Source organism: Balaenoptera acutorostrata, chromosome 5, assembly GCF_949987535.1.
Source record: "Balaenoptera acutorostrata chromosome 5, mBalAcu1.1, whole genome shotgun sequence".
Lineage (NCBI taxonomy): Eukaryota > Metazoa > Chordata > Mammalia > Artiodactyla > Balaenopteridae > Balaenoptera > Balaenoptera acutorostrata.
In genome coordinates, this window is record NC_080068.1 from 29,335,263 (window position 1) to 29,351,935 (window position 16,673).

A 16,673-nucleotide genomic window follows, 5' to 3' on the forward strand; every position below is an offset into this window, starting at 1 on the left:
AAAATAGTGATTCAAATCTTTCAAATGATGTGCTACTATTTTACTCAGTTTCAGCTTTATTTCCTCAATCTTTTTACAGAGTATACCTGCTTCCAATAACAGATACTTGAAAGATGTTAATTCATTTTTGTTGTAAACTTCATTCATAGCCATAAGTACAAAGGTTTATTTTGATTTTGAGTTTTTCGGAATTGTCCCAAGAAGGTTAAAAGTAAAGAAAATAAAGGGATGTGGGATTCATCAACCTAGCAGAAAATATTTGAAGCTTGCAGCTTTATAATTTAGGTTGATCTTCATTAGGTTAAAATCTCCTGCTTTAAAACTGTTAAACATTATGGGAATCATGAACATTTCAGACAGTTGCTTCTTGTGACAGTTTCCATTTCTTTCCCCTGCTGACAGTTCCTATAATGACTTTAATCATAGATTCTGGAAACGGACCGTCTATTGAATAGCAACAAACTCAATGGTCAATGTCTGTGTCACTTTTCTGGGAGCAGGACTTTCTGAGCATCAAGGAGCCGGTGCTCGGAGCCTCCTGGAAAAGTGCTAAGTGCATTAACTCTCTGTCAATCACATCTGTAACACGCAGGGCAAATTACTACTATTTGGCTCCAGACATTCCATTGAAACTTATTTGTGTGGTGTTCGGATCTGTGTACCGTATATAACTAATGATGATTGTTTATGGAAAGGTGCCTGTCCAATTATTTTTGAAGAAACACAAGAATGCAGAATGACTGGAAGCATCAGGTTTTTGCCAGAGAATGCCTCAGGTAAGAGGAGAATGGCTAGAGGCTATAAGGAATCACAAGAGACAAGTCAGAGTCATAAATTGGGAAACTGACATATCTCATCTAATATACTTGCTAACTAGGCCTTTAAACACCTTGACATTTAACTAAGTTTGTGGAAAAGTTATGGGTTTTTGTCCTTTTCTATGGGCTCTAACTCATTAATCCGGTGAATTAAGGTGTTGATCATTGTTCCCAATATTAGCAGATGACTGTTTAGAGAGGCAGGTATGCGTCTGGCGGCTGAGCGGCTGTTTACCCAGCCCGTGCCTCTTTCAAAGTCAAGTCAGTCAGAAGTGATACTTCAAGTTATTTACGCTTTTGGTACTTCAGGGCTTGAAATGGCATGAAAGGAACCTTTCATTTGGCGGAGGTATTTAAATAAAGCTTTCGAAAGGCTGATGTGTTTGGAAGATGGTGGGCTCTTTACTGAAATAAACAAGTTTCTGGGGATTTTCAGAAAGTAGGGAAAGGAATGTCAACTTTCCAGTGAATGTCGTCTACTTCAATACCTGATTTTGATCAAATTTATATTATTTAAGGGCATAGCGATGGCTCATGGCAAGATAATCTTTGGCTTTATATGTTAATGTTCCTGAGGTAGGTTTTGTTTTTCCATAATGTTAGACTCCAGAAACATTAAGAAACAAGACAAAATACAGATCATTTATAATCAGAAAGCAGCAGAGTTTCCCAAAAAGGCAGAAAGAGAAGTGCTGCTCACAAAGCACGTAGTAAAATACTTGAGCTTTTTATACAGTATTTTATTAAATATATGTTAAAAGGAACTTCATTAAACTGAAATGTTTCAACAGGAGGTGTTGGCGTTTGCCTTCATGAAACAGTGTCACCAAAATCAAACCAAAACGCTACCCTCCTTTTTTTTATATACAATTGCAAGGCTCAAGTTTTTAATATGTTTATATAAGGTGGATGATTAAGACATCTAGAGACACTTTAGAAAATGTTGAGATAAGACTACCTACAGTTGGGACTTCCCCGGTGGTCCAGTAGTTAAAAATCTGCCTCCTGATGCAGGGGACACGGGTTCAATCCCTGGTCAGGGAACTAAGATCCCACATGCCCGAGGGACGACTAAGCCTGTGTGCCACAACTACAAAGCCCACGCGCTCTGGAGCCCCTGCGCCACAGCTAGAGAGAAGTCCACACGCCGCAACTAAGACCCGACACAGTCAAAACTCAATCAATCAATCAATCAATATTAAAATAGCACCAAGTTTAAAAAAAAAAAAGACTACCTAACAATTAATGTGTGAAAATTATTACTTAGAAACCCTAAGAAACTATCTTAACTCTTTTTTCAAGTTATTAAAAATCATAAGTGTATGTTTCCTTTTCCACCATTTATCTATGAACTATGAGATTCATCTCTTTGAAATTTTTTTTTGTTTAGAAGAAAGCAGTTTCTTTTTTTTTTAAATTTATTTATCTATTTTTGGCTGTGTTGGCTCCCCGTCTCCGCGCGAGGGCCCCCTCCAGTTGCGGCAAGCGGGGGCCACCCTTCATCGCGGCGCGCGGTCCCCTCACCACCGCGGCCTCTCCCGTTGCGGAGCACAGGCTCCAGAAGCGCAGGCTCAGTAGTTGTGGCTCATGGGCCCAGCCGCTCTGCGGCATGTGGGATCCTCCCAGACCTGGGCCTGAACCCGCGCCCCCCGCACTAGCAGGCAGACTCCCAACTACTGCGCCACCAGGGAAGCCCTGAAATTTTTTTTAATAAAGATAAAAAGGCTTTACTACTTGCTTCTAGAGTGATCACCGACAATTTGTAGCACTTATAAATGTTTTGTCCATATGAAAATAATTCAAAACATACACTTTAAGGGACATTATAAAATTATTTATACCAGTTTCTTTTTTTTTTTTTTTTTTGGTTAATTCTTGTCAACAATATATCAAGCCAATATTCATTTAGCATATTGTATGAACTTAGCATAGTATTAAATTCTTCGGAGAAAACATCAGTTTGACATGGTCCTTACCTTCAAAGGAGTTCTAATTTTATGCGGAAGACAAGTCCAACACATATAGAAATAAAAAGCATAGGGGAACAAAGTATGATGAAATGTAGTGATTAATAAAGACCTTTTGTAATACGTACTAAAACTCCATGCTTTGTGGTTTAACGAAAATAAAAAGAAGTGCTTATAGCAGTGCGGACAAGGAAGGTCTCTGTGGATCAAGGAGTCCAAAAAAGACTTTATAGAGACCCCGAGGTTGAGGAGTAAGGGCTGTGTTGTCCATGAGTGATAAATCAGGGGTGGCATGTTTCGAAAATGTGGGGTGAGTCAACAGGAAGTAACTCAGAAATTAGCAAATGTCCTGATGTTGGTTTGTTGTGCTTTCATGCATTGCCTATGGGGGGTAGGGCCTAGGGAAAGGCCTTGTGCGTAGGGACCAGGTTGTTCTTCATCCTGGGGTGGAAAATGAGAGCCCAAGGATTAGGTTTCAGATAATGGGGATAACTGTCCCCATGGCTGTCCATCTTTAGAACTGAAGAAGAAATTTGGAATCAGAGTACAAGACACATTTGTGAAGAAGTCTCATTGCCAACATGAGCTGGCCTCTGCAACATGTTGGAAGAAAGGAGTGGGAGATCAGTACATTGTAGGGGTTTCGGTCTCAGAAGGGGCCTCAGGGGGGCTTGGGCCCAAGGACTCTGAAAGCAATCATACCTAGTAACCAATTTTAAATCTTCTGTGTATTATTCCATCTGTTCCCCAAAGCCTTCATGAATCTCGCTAAAACATTACAGCTCAACCTTCCGTACCACAGAAGGGAAATATGGGAAGCATCTGAGCCTACAAAGCTCAGACAAAGCTGTGCCAGGGAGAATAGAATTTGCTGCCTGAGTGAAACAAATCTCAGGGCAGGAAAAGGAGACCTGCAAAAAGCCCAGGGGTGGCCCAAATCCACACCAACATGGCATAGAGAGCCAGGTTTGGGGGTGGGAAGAATTTCCTAGGGTTCCAAGAAATTCATGGAAGGGAAACTGGTAAAGATGCTGGACATCTGATAGTGACCAGAAGTATAGACCCAGATGATTGTGACCTGGGTATTAACGGGAGATGTAGCCTGCTGATGTATGGAGTTTCTGGGTTACATGGGATTGCTGTGAGGTTGAAATGAGGTAACAAAGGAAAAATCTTAGCATAACATCTAGCTTTTAATAGGCTCACAATTAATATCTGTTGTTGCTGATGTTATTGTGATTGACTATGGAATACCATGTTAGGGGATTATGTTAGGGCACTGGAACAGAAGGTCATATAAGATGTGCTCCTTAAGCAAGTTCTGTAGATACCCACACTCTTACACACGAAAACACCAAATGGTACCACTGTGTGCACAGCCAGACCAAGGTGTGACTAGAAGGCCATTTTCCACTTGTCACTTTTCCAACTATGGAGAAGATGGTAGGTACCCAGAAGTATAATTTTCTAAAAATGACAAATCATGAATAATTCAACAGAACTGTTTCAGAAGGTCCTGAGTCTGTGGGAGCAGGTGCAAGCCTCCATTGGTGAGTGCATTGAGACAGTGGTAGCTCTGTGGGAGCTTGTCTATTTTTCTTTCATGAGACCACCAGAGCCCCCCTGGAGCAGGTGGGTGTTCTAATAAACTCTACCATAATTGGGTGTCTTTATTCTTCTGTAGGGTTTCTTAAGCTCAAAGAGAGAAGTAGTCATTTGACAAAAATACAGACCCCAGTGACACATGTATTCTGTGTCTAAAGACATCTCCCTACAAGATAAACAATTGTCCTGGATCCCTGGCACGATGGTGGTGAGAGGGCTGGGGCTTGGCAAGTGACATAGGCAGTACTGGCAACAGAAATCTCATACAAAGCAGAAGATAGAGTTGACGTAAGGGGTTGAATGGATGTCTGGCCAGTAGAAACCAAGACACGGGAGGAAGGATCAGCCCCAGATGAGACACAGCACTGGCTTCTCAACTTTTTACACATACGAACTAGTTTTTCCAGAAGGAAACAGCAGGTGGCAGCGTTCCCAAATATCAGGGTGGCCTCACATCAGGTGGGGATCTGAACTAGCTGGGCTATAATATATGAAGCAGTCTTATAATACTAACAACTAGCACTTATCAAGAAATATTTATGTACAGGTTCTATTTAAAGTTCTTAAATGAATTAACTCACAACTGTATTTAATAGGTAATATTATCCCAAGCACACTTCAGCCTCAGGGCCTTTGCACCTGCATTTTTCTATGAAAGGAACAGCAGTTACATATGTGGTTTATTCTTCACTACAATCAGACGTCTGGTCAAATGTCATCTTCTAAGAGAAGACTGTTCTGATGACTCCATCTCTCTAGTCTCTCACCATGATTTATTTTTCTGCACAGCACTTATCTTTTTGACAGTATATATTTATTTGTGTGTTGTCTATTTACAAGGAAGAATCTGAGTTACAGAGAGTTCAAGCAAATTGCTTAAGGTCTCAGATTCACACATGGAGAATCAGGCTTGGAATCCAGGCAGGGTGGCTCCAAGACCCCATCTCTTGACCTCTAATCTGTATTGCTCCATGAGTACTTTGTTGTAGCATCACCTCAGTCCTGGGAGAGAAGCAGATACACTGCAAGCAGGACAGCAGCATGCAAACACTACTCTCCATAAACAAGGACTAGAAAGTGTGGACACCCACATCTGGCCTCCCTGGTTCTTGTAGGCAGCATTTGAGAAAAATGATTGCCTTTTCAGTATAAAAAAAGTCAGTTTCACATTAACTTCTCAAACACTTTTTGCTGAGTTTCTAGCAAATCAAAAGCATCATCCTCTATTTTAAAAAAAATTTAATATGAGGAATATGTCTTCATAGGACAGGATAATATAGGGGTGGGTATTTGACAGATAAGTTTTTCTCTTTGAAAGTGTTACATAGGAAACAGTGAAAAAACCCATTTTGGCTTGGTGGGTTTGACTCAGCCATAAATTACTTCAACATCTGGCATAGTAGGCTCTGAATAAATAATTGTTGAATTAATGAAAGAATGTAGTGACCCATGAAGAGTAGAGCATAATGACACCCCACAGCTCAGGGAATGGGGCGTCACTACCATCCCTTCCATAACCTGTTATTGGCCTTGGTGGGGAGAGAGGCAGAGTTAGCTTAGGTAACTGCCATTATGGAGAGTGGGCTCTAATAAACTTAGGGAAAAAGAAAAGTAAAGTGAGTATTTCTGTTTTTATATCCCAAGAGCTCAAAATATTTCACAGATTCTACTCTACTTTTTAAAAAATGAAGGATGATGCTTTTGATTTGCTAGAAACTCAGCAAAAAATGTTTGAAAAGTTAATGTGAAACTGACTTTTTTTATACTGAAAAGGCAATCATTTTTGCTCAGATGTTGCCTACAAGTCTATCAATCCAGTCTAGAGCTACTAATGTGTGTCTTTCCATAAAGACTACTATCCCAATCCCACTCAAAGTACCTGTCAGGTTTACAGGCCAGTTTCCCTGAAGCTTTTTAAAAAATATTGTTCTTTGTGTGTTGTTGCCATTTTGAATCTCTTATTGTAACTCCTCTGAGTGAATCAAAACTCTCTATCAAGTGTTGATTCTCCATCAATTATATGTCCAAATGGCTTCACACTCAAAGGACAGTGTCTTTCAAGTAAAGGAAGAGAGCGTTAATCACTCACACTGGTGATGACTATTAATAGGCTTACACGTATTTATTGGGCACCTACTTAGACTTCCAGGTAAGAACATATATTAATGAACACAACTTGAAGTTGCTGTGGTGACAGTTAGTCATTCCAGGTTATTTGTTTCAGAAAATTTAACTAACAAGTATCAGGCATTTGAATCAGGAGAATATATGGAGGCCAAAGCTGGAAATTAATTGATTAATTAATAATTTCATAATTTAAAAAGTAGAGGCCAGGAAGCAATTGAGAGCTCCAACTTTGACTCACTTAGAAATTACTCAAAAGTGCCCACAGGCCATCTGGTAAACCAAGGAAGCTAGATCAAGGTTGACCTCACTGACACGTGCCACCAGCAAGTGTGTTTTAGGTATTCCACAAAGGGTGACATATACTTAGTCATTTAATGAAGCATGTTAATATTGATAATGACAAATATATGGGAATTCTTCCCCCAGCACCTTCCACCTAGTATACTTCTCAAGTGCACTAAATAAAATCCAGTGGTTTGAAAGAGTGTATTTATTTTTAATACATTTTTTATTAAGGATATTACATGGGTTAGACTCCATGTTTTGTAATATAACAAAGTTTACATTGTACCATATGTGTCTTCTGTCCCCATGAAGTTATTGCAGTAAGTTACTCTCTCTTGATTGAATGCCCCAGTATGAGTTAAAGACAAATCCTGTTGAAGTCACACCACAGTCTAATACACTAATCTGATGAACCTTTATTATCCCCATTTACCACTGAAAAAAGCATGTCATAAACAGGCTAAACAGCTTTCCAAAAGTGTTAGTATTGGCGAAACCCAGCATAAAATCCATTTATCTTTACTGCCAAACCATGAGTATTGACTCCAATGATAATGTACATCCTAACACCAGAACTAAACATTTTTTATTTTGCCCTTGGGCAGAAGTCATGGTTCCTGAAGTCTTTTTGATTGACCAAGAAAATCACTCTGGGATCACGAAGCCTACATTTCTTCAGGATACCAACTAACCAACCAAGAATAAAATGTCTCTCCACAATATCCTTTGAATGAACTTGGCCACATCTCAGACTGGTAATAATGAAGCAGAATTGTTTGACAAGCAAAGAACATGATTACAGGAAGGAGAAAACAACCGAGGAACACATTAGTGACAACTAAAAATTTTTCTTTTCATTTTATGATAATGGGAAACACTATCTAGATCCCTGCTGAGCAGAGTAAGTCTGGGAAAAGCAAAAGGGAGGATTATGAGGTTGTCTAAGACTAATGAAAATAGACGTCGTTGCTTCAGGCCAAGTTCTCTCCTGTTAGATCTCTATAAAGAGCCACCTATACATCCCGAGGTGAGATGTCTTTCAATAACAAGGCCCCAGGCTGGCCCAGCCCTTGTTTTTTTTCAGCCTGTGTTTTAGGACCAAGAGAGGCTGTGAGATCCCTCCAGGGGCCCCTGTGGTGTGTCAAGTCCCACAGTCCCCCAGGACTTGGCTTCTCCCTCTGCTCTGATGCTCTCTCCTGGCCAGACTGAGCTCCTCACACATCTGCCGGAAATGATCACTTCTTGAAGAGTTCGTTTCCCTCAGAAAGATCTGAGTCTCCTCTATTTCTTCTTAGTCTTCTAACTTACTGAATCCTTAAGAAAACACAATTATTTCCTGTCCCAGAAACATTCAGCCACAAGCAATTTGTTTTCTCCTCACTCTGTTTTTGTCCCGTTGTTTAATTTTTATGTATATATTGAATGCTATGCCTGCGCTCAGTCCTTTATGATCATTACACAATCTGATTTTATGTTTACAACCTCACTAACTAGGTTTAATTATCCCCATTTAACAGATGAGAAATCTGAGGCCCCAAATAAGCAATACATTTTGCCTAAAGTCACAGAGCTCAGATATAGCACATTGACCCAAGATCTCAGATTCCAAGTGCTATACTGCTACTCTCTGCATTCTATTACTTCCATCGTAGATGGCAGGCATGGACTTTTCTTTTTATTCATAATATTTATCACTGACATTATGTTACTCTTCCACTTACAGCCAGGTGACCTTGACACCACAAATACCTATTTATACTGCATCTGTAAAAATGGGAATCATGGGACTTCCCTGGTGGCACAGTGGTTAAGAATATGCCTGCCATTGCAGGGGACATGGGTTCAGTCCCTGGTCTGGGAAGATCCTACATGCCGCAGGGCAACTAAGCCCATGCACCACAACTACTGAGTCCACATGCCACAACTACTGAAGCCCACGTGCCTAGAGCCCATGCTCCGCAACAAGAGAAGCCATGGCAATGAGAAGCCTGTGCACCACAACAAAGAGTAGTCCCCGCTCGCCACAACTAGAGAAAGCCCGCGTGCAGCAATGAAGACCCAATGCAGCCAAAAATAAATAAATTTTTAAAAATTAGGTTTAAAAAAAATGGGAATCATTATACCACCTACCTTACAAGAGAGTTGTGAGAATTAAGGGAGTTAATGTATGTAAAAGAATCAGAACAGGGAATTCCCTGGCAGTCTAATGGTTAGGACTCTGCGTTTTCACTGCCAAGGGCCCAGGTTCAGTCCCTGGTCAGGGAACTAAGATCCCGTAAGTCGTGTGGTGCAGACAAAATAAAAAGAATCAGACCAATACTTGGCCAATTGTTTGCATCAGATAAGGGTTGATTATCATTATTAGTAGTATAGGAACAGTAGTGGTAGTAATGACAAGAGGAGTAATAGTTGTAGTCGTTCATTTATAGGTTTAGGGATTTATTATCTTTCTCCTTCACTACAACATAAGCTCCTTAAGGGTAGAAATTTCGTTTAGTTTACTATGTATTCTCCTTGTCAAGAATAGTACCGAGCACAAAGTAAAGGCTTAACAATTATTTGTTAAAGGCATGAATACATAAATGACTTCAAGCCTTCATATTCCTTTTTCTGTGACTTTCAGGATATGAGCAGTGAAAATTCACAGTGGGTGAATATAGTCTCCATTGTCAAAGCTGTACCTACCTGATCTGGCACCCCCATATGCCCAGAGACAAAGTGGGAACCACTTGTGTTCTTTGCCCTTCCTTATGCTGATGGCCTTCTTTCCTGGTATCTTCTTCCCAGGGACCCTGAGCACAGCCGAGTCATTCTTCACTCCCTTCATGCTCTCCTTTACTCTACATCCCATAAAAATGAACCTGTCCTTAATTTTATTGCCTAAAGCCTCCTCCCTGGTAGGTGAGACCTAATTACTCTTGTCAACTAACCTGCTGTTCAAACTTTTCTAACGTCCCTTGCAAGTCTAAATTCTAAAAATTCTGATCTCATGCGACTGTGTGTTTGTTTCAGTTTGCTGTATGTGTGATGACATTAGTTTATCAAAAAATGTGCTAATAGTTACCCTCTATCTGGTAATAAAGAGGATAAAGAAGAAGGTAAAGCCTTCATCCAAAGGAGGAGCTTTAGTGGTAGAACTTGGGCATCAAGGCTAACTTCTTGGGGAAAAAAAAGTTGCTGATGGAGCCTTGAAAAGTCCCTGGTCAACATCGCTTGTTTTTGTTTCCCAGAAGTAGGGCTGGTGCTCTCTGATAATCCAATCAGCTTTTTCTCCTAACTGCATTAGAAACACAGGCTTCATTCCCAACTGGGTAAGTTTGGAATTTAACTTCTTTCTCTCCTCTGGAAAGTAGCAGAGATTCCTGAGAGAAACCATGAGTGAGGATAGAAAAGAAGAAAGAACAAAGAACAGAAGGAGAGGGCAAGAAATCAGTGCAGGGAGCAGCAGTAGAAGAGAAGGGGCAGGCCAGGCCAAATGGAAATGAGAGAACAAAAGAGAGAGCTGCAAAGTAAAGAGGAAAAAAGGGAGGAAATGCAACGGAAAAGCTGAGAGCAGGAGAATGAGCACAGCAAGAAGGTGGTGAAATGCAGAGGATCCCACCAGACTGCCCAGCAGGGACGGGTGGGCAAAGAGAAAGAGACAGGAGGAAAATGCATAAAGATGTGGAGGAGCCACTGTCAGTGACCTACGTAAGGAAGGCTTGGCGGTCTAAATAAAATGCACGTTGTTCGTTTATAATTCGGATGGTTTAAGCTATTTATGATACATCTGGATGTTCCATTTAATCTTATTAAGTTACAGTTATAGTTTTATTCATTACACGAAACCAATTATTTTCCATGTATCGTGTATTGAGGGTCCCTAATCAAGGGGTAGAAGTGATATCACTTCACTTAAAATCTATTATTATTCAGATGTGGATTAACCTTACATTGTTGGAAGCTTCCTGGTGATGTCCGGCTGTGCTGAGCACTGTTTGTGACAAAATAAGTATGGATGTACCATTTTACAGAAAGGGGAGCCATTATTACCCAGGAAATGACATGGCTTAAATGCTTTGGCCTAATTAGCTGTGAAAAAGGACATAGCCGAGGTCGAGTTTGCAGAAAAGCCAGTTCACATATGTACAGGCTTCTCTCTCCAACCTCACCACCCCAGCCTCGTTTGACTCACCATCATCTCTCTCTGACTTGAAATGTTGTGAGAGTCTCTTAGCCCCTTTCTACCTTTGATCTCTCCAGTTACCCACAATACATCCAAAGTGAACCTTTAAAAATACTGTACCTGAGCCTGTATGTAAATTTTCAATGGTTTCCACTGCACAAGGGATAAACCTAAGCTCCCATAAGGACTTACACAATCTTGCCCCTGTGTATCCCATCTTCATGTTCAACTCCGCTCATCTTCCTTTTTCCCCTCAGATGTGCCACCCTCTTTTTCATCCCAGAGACTCCGTGTATGTTCTGTCCTAAGACTGGAGCACTCTTCCCCATTCTCCATCTGGCTAAGCACTCCTCATGCTTCCTGTCTCAGCATTAATACTGTTTACCTCAGAGAAGCTTTGCCTGACCACCCCAGCCTAGGCCAGGTCATTCTATTACACGTGCTCCTGGCATATTTTGCTTCTATATACCAAGTCACATACTTTAATACTTATTTGTGTACTTATTTGTGCTGTCTGTGACCACCAGTTGGTTGTAAGTCTTATGAAAGCCAAGTCCGGGTGTATCTTGCCCATCATTCTTTCCCTAGTGTCTGCCATAGTTCCTATCACATGACAAGCACTAAATACACCGGGTGAAGGAGCAAGCGAGATCTGCATTTCCAACAACCCAGATTTGTTTCCGTCCCAAGGTGTCTGCCTCAGGTAGAGCACATACAATGCTTTCAATGCATTCATTTGCTGAGAGGAGAGAGAGAATCCCTTCTGCATCCCCAGGTAGAAGTGTTCTGGATGGGCTCCAGATCGCAGCACCATGGTAGGGATGGAAGTAGCAAGCTTGCAAACCTTCTACGTGCAGAGCGGTGCCGGCCATTGTCCCCCATGAAAACAATGTGATGCTCAGTATTCACAACCTTTTCAGCCGCTGTAAGCAGAAGAGTTGCGGTGCTTTTTAGTTAAGGTGGAATCTGGCTGAAGGGCAGAATGTAGTTGGAAAAAAGAGAAGCATTACTAGTATGTTGTATGAAATAAAGGAGACAATATCTTTGGTTCTCTACTTACTTGACACAACTTTCTTTGCAGCAAGTCTCTTATTATCCTCCCCTGATGTGCAATTGCACAGCTTCTTCACACTGGTCACCAGGCCCTCATGCTTTATTCTGAAACAATGACATCCAAAATCTGTGATTCTAACCTAAGTGTCCACCAACAGATGAATGGATAAAGAAGATGTGGCACATATATACAATGGAATATTACTCAGCCGTAAAGAAAGAATGAAATCATGCCATTTGCAGGAACATGGATGGTCCTAGAGATTATCACACTAAATGAAGTAAGTCAGAGAAAGACAAATGTCATATGATAGCACTTACATGTGGAATCTAAAAAAAAAAAATGATACAAATGAACTTATTTACAAAACAGAAATAGACCCACAGACATAGAAAACAAACTTACGGTTATGAAAGGGGGAAGGGGGGAGGGATAAATTAGGAGTTTGGGATTAACAGATACAAACTACAATATATAAAATAGATAACCAACAAGGACCTACTGTATAGCACAGAGAACTCTACTCAATATCTTTTAATAACCTATAGGGAAAAGAATCTGAAAAAGGATACATATATATATGTATAACTGAATGACCTTGTTGTACACCTGAAACAAATACAACATTGTAAATAGAGTATACTTCAATTTTTAAAAAAAATCTGTGCTTCTCAGAGCGATGACTGGTTTCTAACATCCCAGGATCCTCAAGGACTTTTGACCAAATGTTGCCAGTTGGGTTGGGACAGTCTCCAGCAGGGCCAGATTCAATCTAATGCAGTTTCCAGCTGTGTTCCTATGTCCCCAAATATTCTTTTAAAATTACTGACATCAGTTGACCTATTATGCATGCTTGTCCCTTTCTGGTGTTGACGGGGACTAGGATAGACAGTGCACTGCTAACTCCAACATAAGTGACCAGATAAAACTGTTAGGATTTGGTGATTCTCTTCTGACAGCCAAACCTGCTTGTAGCTTTCAGAATTCATGCCCACTGATGGCATTAAACACTGAGGGCCTCTCATCACGAAAGGACACCATGTACACAATTATCTTTCCAATGGTTAGATCAGTCCATGTCAATGTCATGTTTAATATTTAAACCTACTCTGTCATTTGTATCTGTTTACTCAGTGGCCATCTGCAGAACCAATACGAATAAAAAACGGAGCTTGTGGGGCAAAAAAAATATATTGAAAATCATTGAGGTGGACAGACTAGTGAGTCTATTCAAACACCTGTCTCTCCCCCTCCCACCATCTGTGCAATCACTTCACCTTCCAGCCTCACGACTCACCCCTGCAATTACCCTGTCAAGAGGAGAGTGCAGCTCAGGTGGATTTAATGTGGGTTTAATATGGTCTGTTGAGTTTAATGTTGATTTCCTTTAAGTAAGTGTTTCTCTTCTTGCTGAAAATCTATGTCTATGTGTCTTTGCTTAATTTGGATGATGAGTCCATCTAAGGCAAGAGTCAGGTTCTGTGTTTTGTAAAGAGACTAGATCAGATAAGCAGAGTATAGGCGTCCAGAGCTGTAAGTGGAAACAGCAGAATGATGCATAATTCACAGGTTATAGTGAAGCTAAAATGGAAGGTTACCATTTTAATGCATTCTCAAGAATTCTTTCCCACAAATTCTCCATATGAATATAACAATCGCCTATATATAGCTATAAAGGAGAGGGAAGGAGCTGATATGTAATCCAGATCTACTACATATCGTTAGGTGTGATGCTATAGAGTGTATATTCATTTTCTCATCTAAGAAAATAATTCTTCAAGGTGGGTATTTTAAGGCAAGGGACCCAAGAGGCTGAGAGTTGAAGTATCTTGGGATACAAGCCTAAGTCTATTTGTTTCAAAGGTATGTGTTCTTTCCTCTAAGTGGTCTTATCATTTACCTGGTGATAGTACATCATCTGATTGATTCAACCCTCTAAGGGTCTCACCTCACCAAGTGTGATATATGATGCTATATCCCCTGTAGAAGGCAAAAAAGTGATTAGAAAAAAATAGAAATTGTCCTCCCAGCTACCTAGACATGACGTCATTAGAGCTCAAGGCAATTGGTTAGCCATAACTGCTCTCTTTCCATCCATTCAATTTTTTCACCAAAAACATATTATTTTGATTGCCAACTATCTGCCAGGCACTGGGATAGACATTTGGGATAGAGTGATAAGCCAGATGGAAATGTCCTACAGAGGACAGCATAGCACAGATTGGCCTCCGGACTCTGAAGTGGTATATGGCTCCATGTGGCATGACTCAGAGTATAAGAAACCAAGTACAAATAGCTACTGCTTCTTTGAAATAATTTATGAAATTTAAAGAAGGCAGCAGGATCAGTAATGTTTTCTATTTAGTCAGGCTTAAAATATTTATTTTATCAGATAGACTTCAACCATGATATTTCATAAATATGAGACAAGTCATTAAAGGAAAAGTTTGTGGTTGATTTTCTGAATTCGTCAACGTGCTTACCCATTGGGTACTTTTATATTTCGCAGAGGTATTGAGGAAAGGCAACACTGGCCTTCAATTACAACGTACAGCACCTCAGTACTGAACCAAGGAATTCCTATTTAAATAGTAAGGTACTTAGAATTATTCAGCAGCATGAACAAGTCAGAAGTCATTCCCAGAGGAAAATTTACCCCCTTCCCTGGTTTCTGAGCCACAAGTAGAGACTGGCATTCACTTACTCCTCATCTTAGTGAGGTCAATCAAAAAATCCATACGATACATTGAGTATGTCACATCAATCTCTTTGCTGTTTGGATGAAATGAGCTTTGTGTTATTCTCAAATTAGACACTCATCATGTATAATTTGCCTCTTACATAGAACAGCTGCTGGCTTTTACAATGCTTTCAATCCAATGCTGAGTGCAGCCATTGTTGGTGTTACTGTGAGCATTATTTAGTCAGTTCTGTGATATATGCATCATTTGATTTGATGATAAAATACAGAAAAGCATTGTCTAGAGAAAAGCATGGTATGTTTATCTTCACCTAGAAAAGTTAACTCTGAAGTAATTATACTAAAAGGCTTAGGCTATTATACTGGAAAGCTATTTTACTTTTTTAATTAAAAATTATTTTATTTTAATATTAAATATTATTCTGTGGCTGTTTATGAAGGAGACAGCACATTTCTCATCAGTATGTTCAAAGAGGCAACTGAATCACCAGAATGGGTCTCATGGATAAACTGGGAATCAGGAAATCATGAATTTAAAACTTCGCTAACACACCCCCTACTTTTGCCATCTATAAAACTGAATGGGGAGATCATCGACAAGCATTTACATGAAGCGCTTTAAGATGGAAATTGTTACCACCTATATACAAAATGTAGTTCTCAGAGTACAGTTCTAAATTTAAACACCATAATGATTTGTATTTGCCACTAATTGGAGATCTCGTAGTATAATAGATTCTGTTGGTGTTAGTTTATGTATTTGAGAAGTGGGAAAGCTTGGGAGACATCTAATGTAATCATTACAAGCACTAGTCTCTCTTTTTTTGCGTTTATGTATTTCTCAACTCTAATTGGAATCATTGTTTTATAAATAAGATAACTGAGGAAAGGGAAACCTACAAAGTCACAGTGAGTTAGAGAAGGACATATTACTACAACTCATCAGATTATAAATTTTATTCTTAATCCGACCCAGCTAAAATGAGAAGTATAAATTTAATAAATCATATTTTAGATGATAAAGGGCAATAAAAGCTGTGTCATAAGCACAATTATCATTTTTCAAATTATAAAGGTAAAATTTGGCTAAGGGGATATATTCAAATTTTCACTGCCAGTGTGCACCATTCCTATTAAAGTGGCTTTCATGGACTAGTCTACATGCTCTTTATGATATTGGAGCTGTGTATTTAGGAGTGATGTACTGTTTTGAGAGTTAGAGATGATCTATCTCTTCTATATGAATATTTGTACATATGTGTGGATATGTACACACACACACATACAAACACATGAAAAGAGTTCATTAAACAGAGTTCTTTTTTTTTTTGATTTATTTATGGCTGTGTTGGGTCTTCGTTTCTGTGCGAGGGCTTTCTCTAGTTGCGGCAAGTGGGGGTCACTATTCATTGCGGTGCGCGGGCCTCTCATTATTGCGGCCTCCCTTGTTGCAGAGCACAGGCTCCAGACGTGCAGGCTCAGTAATTGTGGCTCACGGGCCTAGTTGCTCCGTGGCATGTGGGATCTTCCCAGACCAGGGCTCGAACCCATGTCCCCTGCATTGGCAGGCAGATTCTCAACCATTGCACCACCAGGGAAGCCCAGAGTTCTTTTATAAACAGCCTTTGATTGAATTCAACTGCTTGTTCTGAGAATAACTGTTTTATTTAATTCAACTAGTTTTGTCAAGTTAACTTGATTATGTAGATTCACTTTACATTTAAGATCTTTAATTTATTTACTCTGTTTCTTGAGGCAAAACCTTGTAAAATTGAATAAGAAGACAATCATAAAGAATTCTCTACATTTATTCTCTACATCTATAAAAAACATATAATTCATCATAAAAAAAACTAAATCATTTTTTAAAATAGCTAACAAAAGTTATTCTAGAACCATAGGTCTTGGTCTTCTTATAAGCATCAACTTTATAGATAACTTCCTTGTGACT

At 39.7% G+C, this 16,673-nt stretch overlaps 1 pseudogene; it reads left to right on the forward strand.

Moving 5' to 3' along the window:
* The first annotated feature begins 729 nt into the window (after positions 1–729).
* On the forward strand, positions 730–11,862 carry LOC103000322 (uncharacterized; annotated as a pseudogene).
* The last annotated feature ends 4,811 nt before the right edge of the window (positions 11,863–16,673 follow it).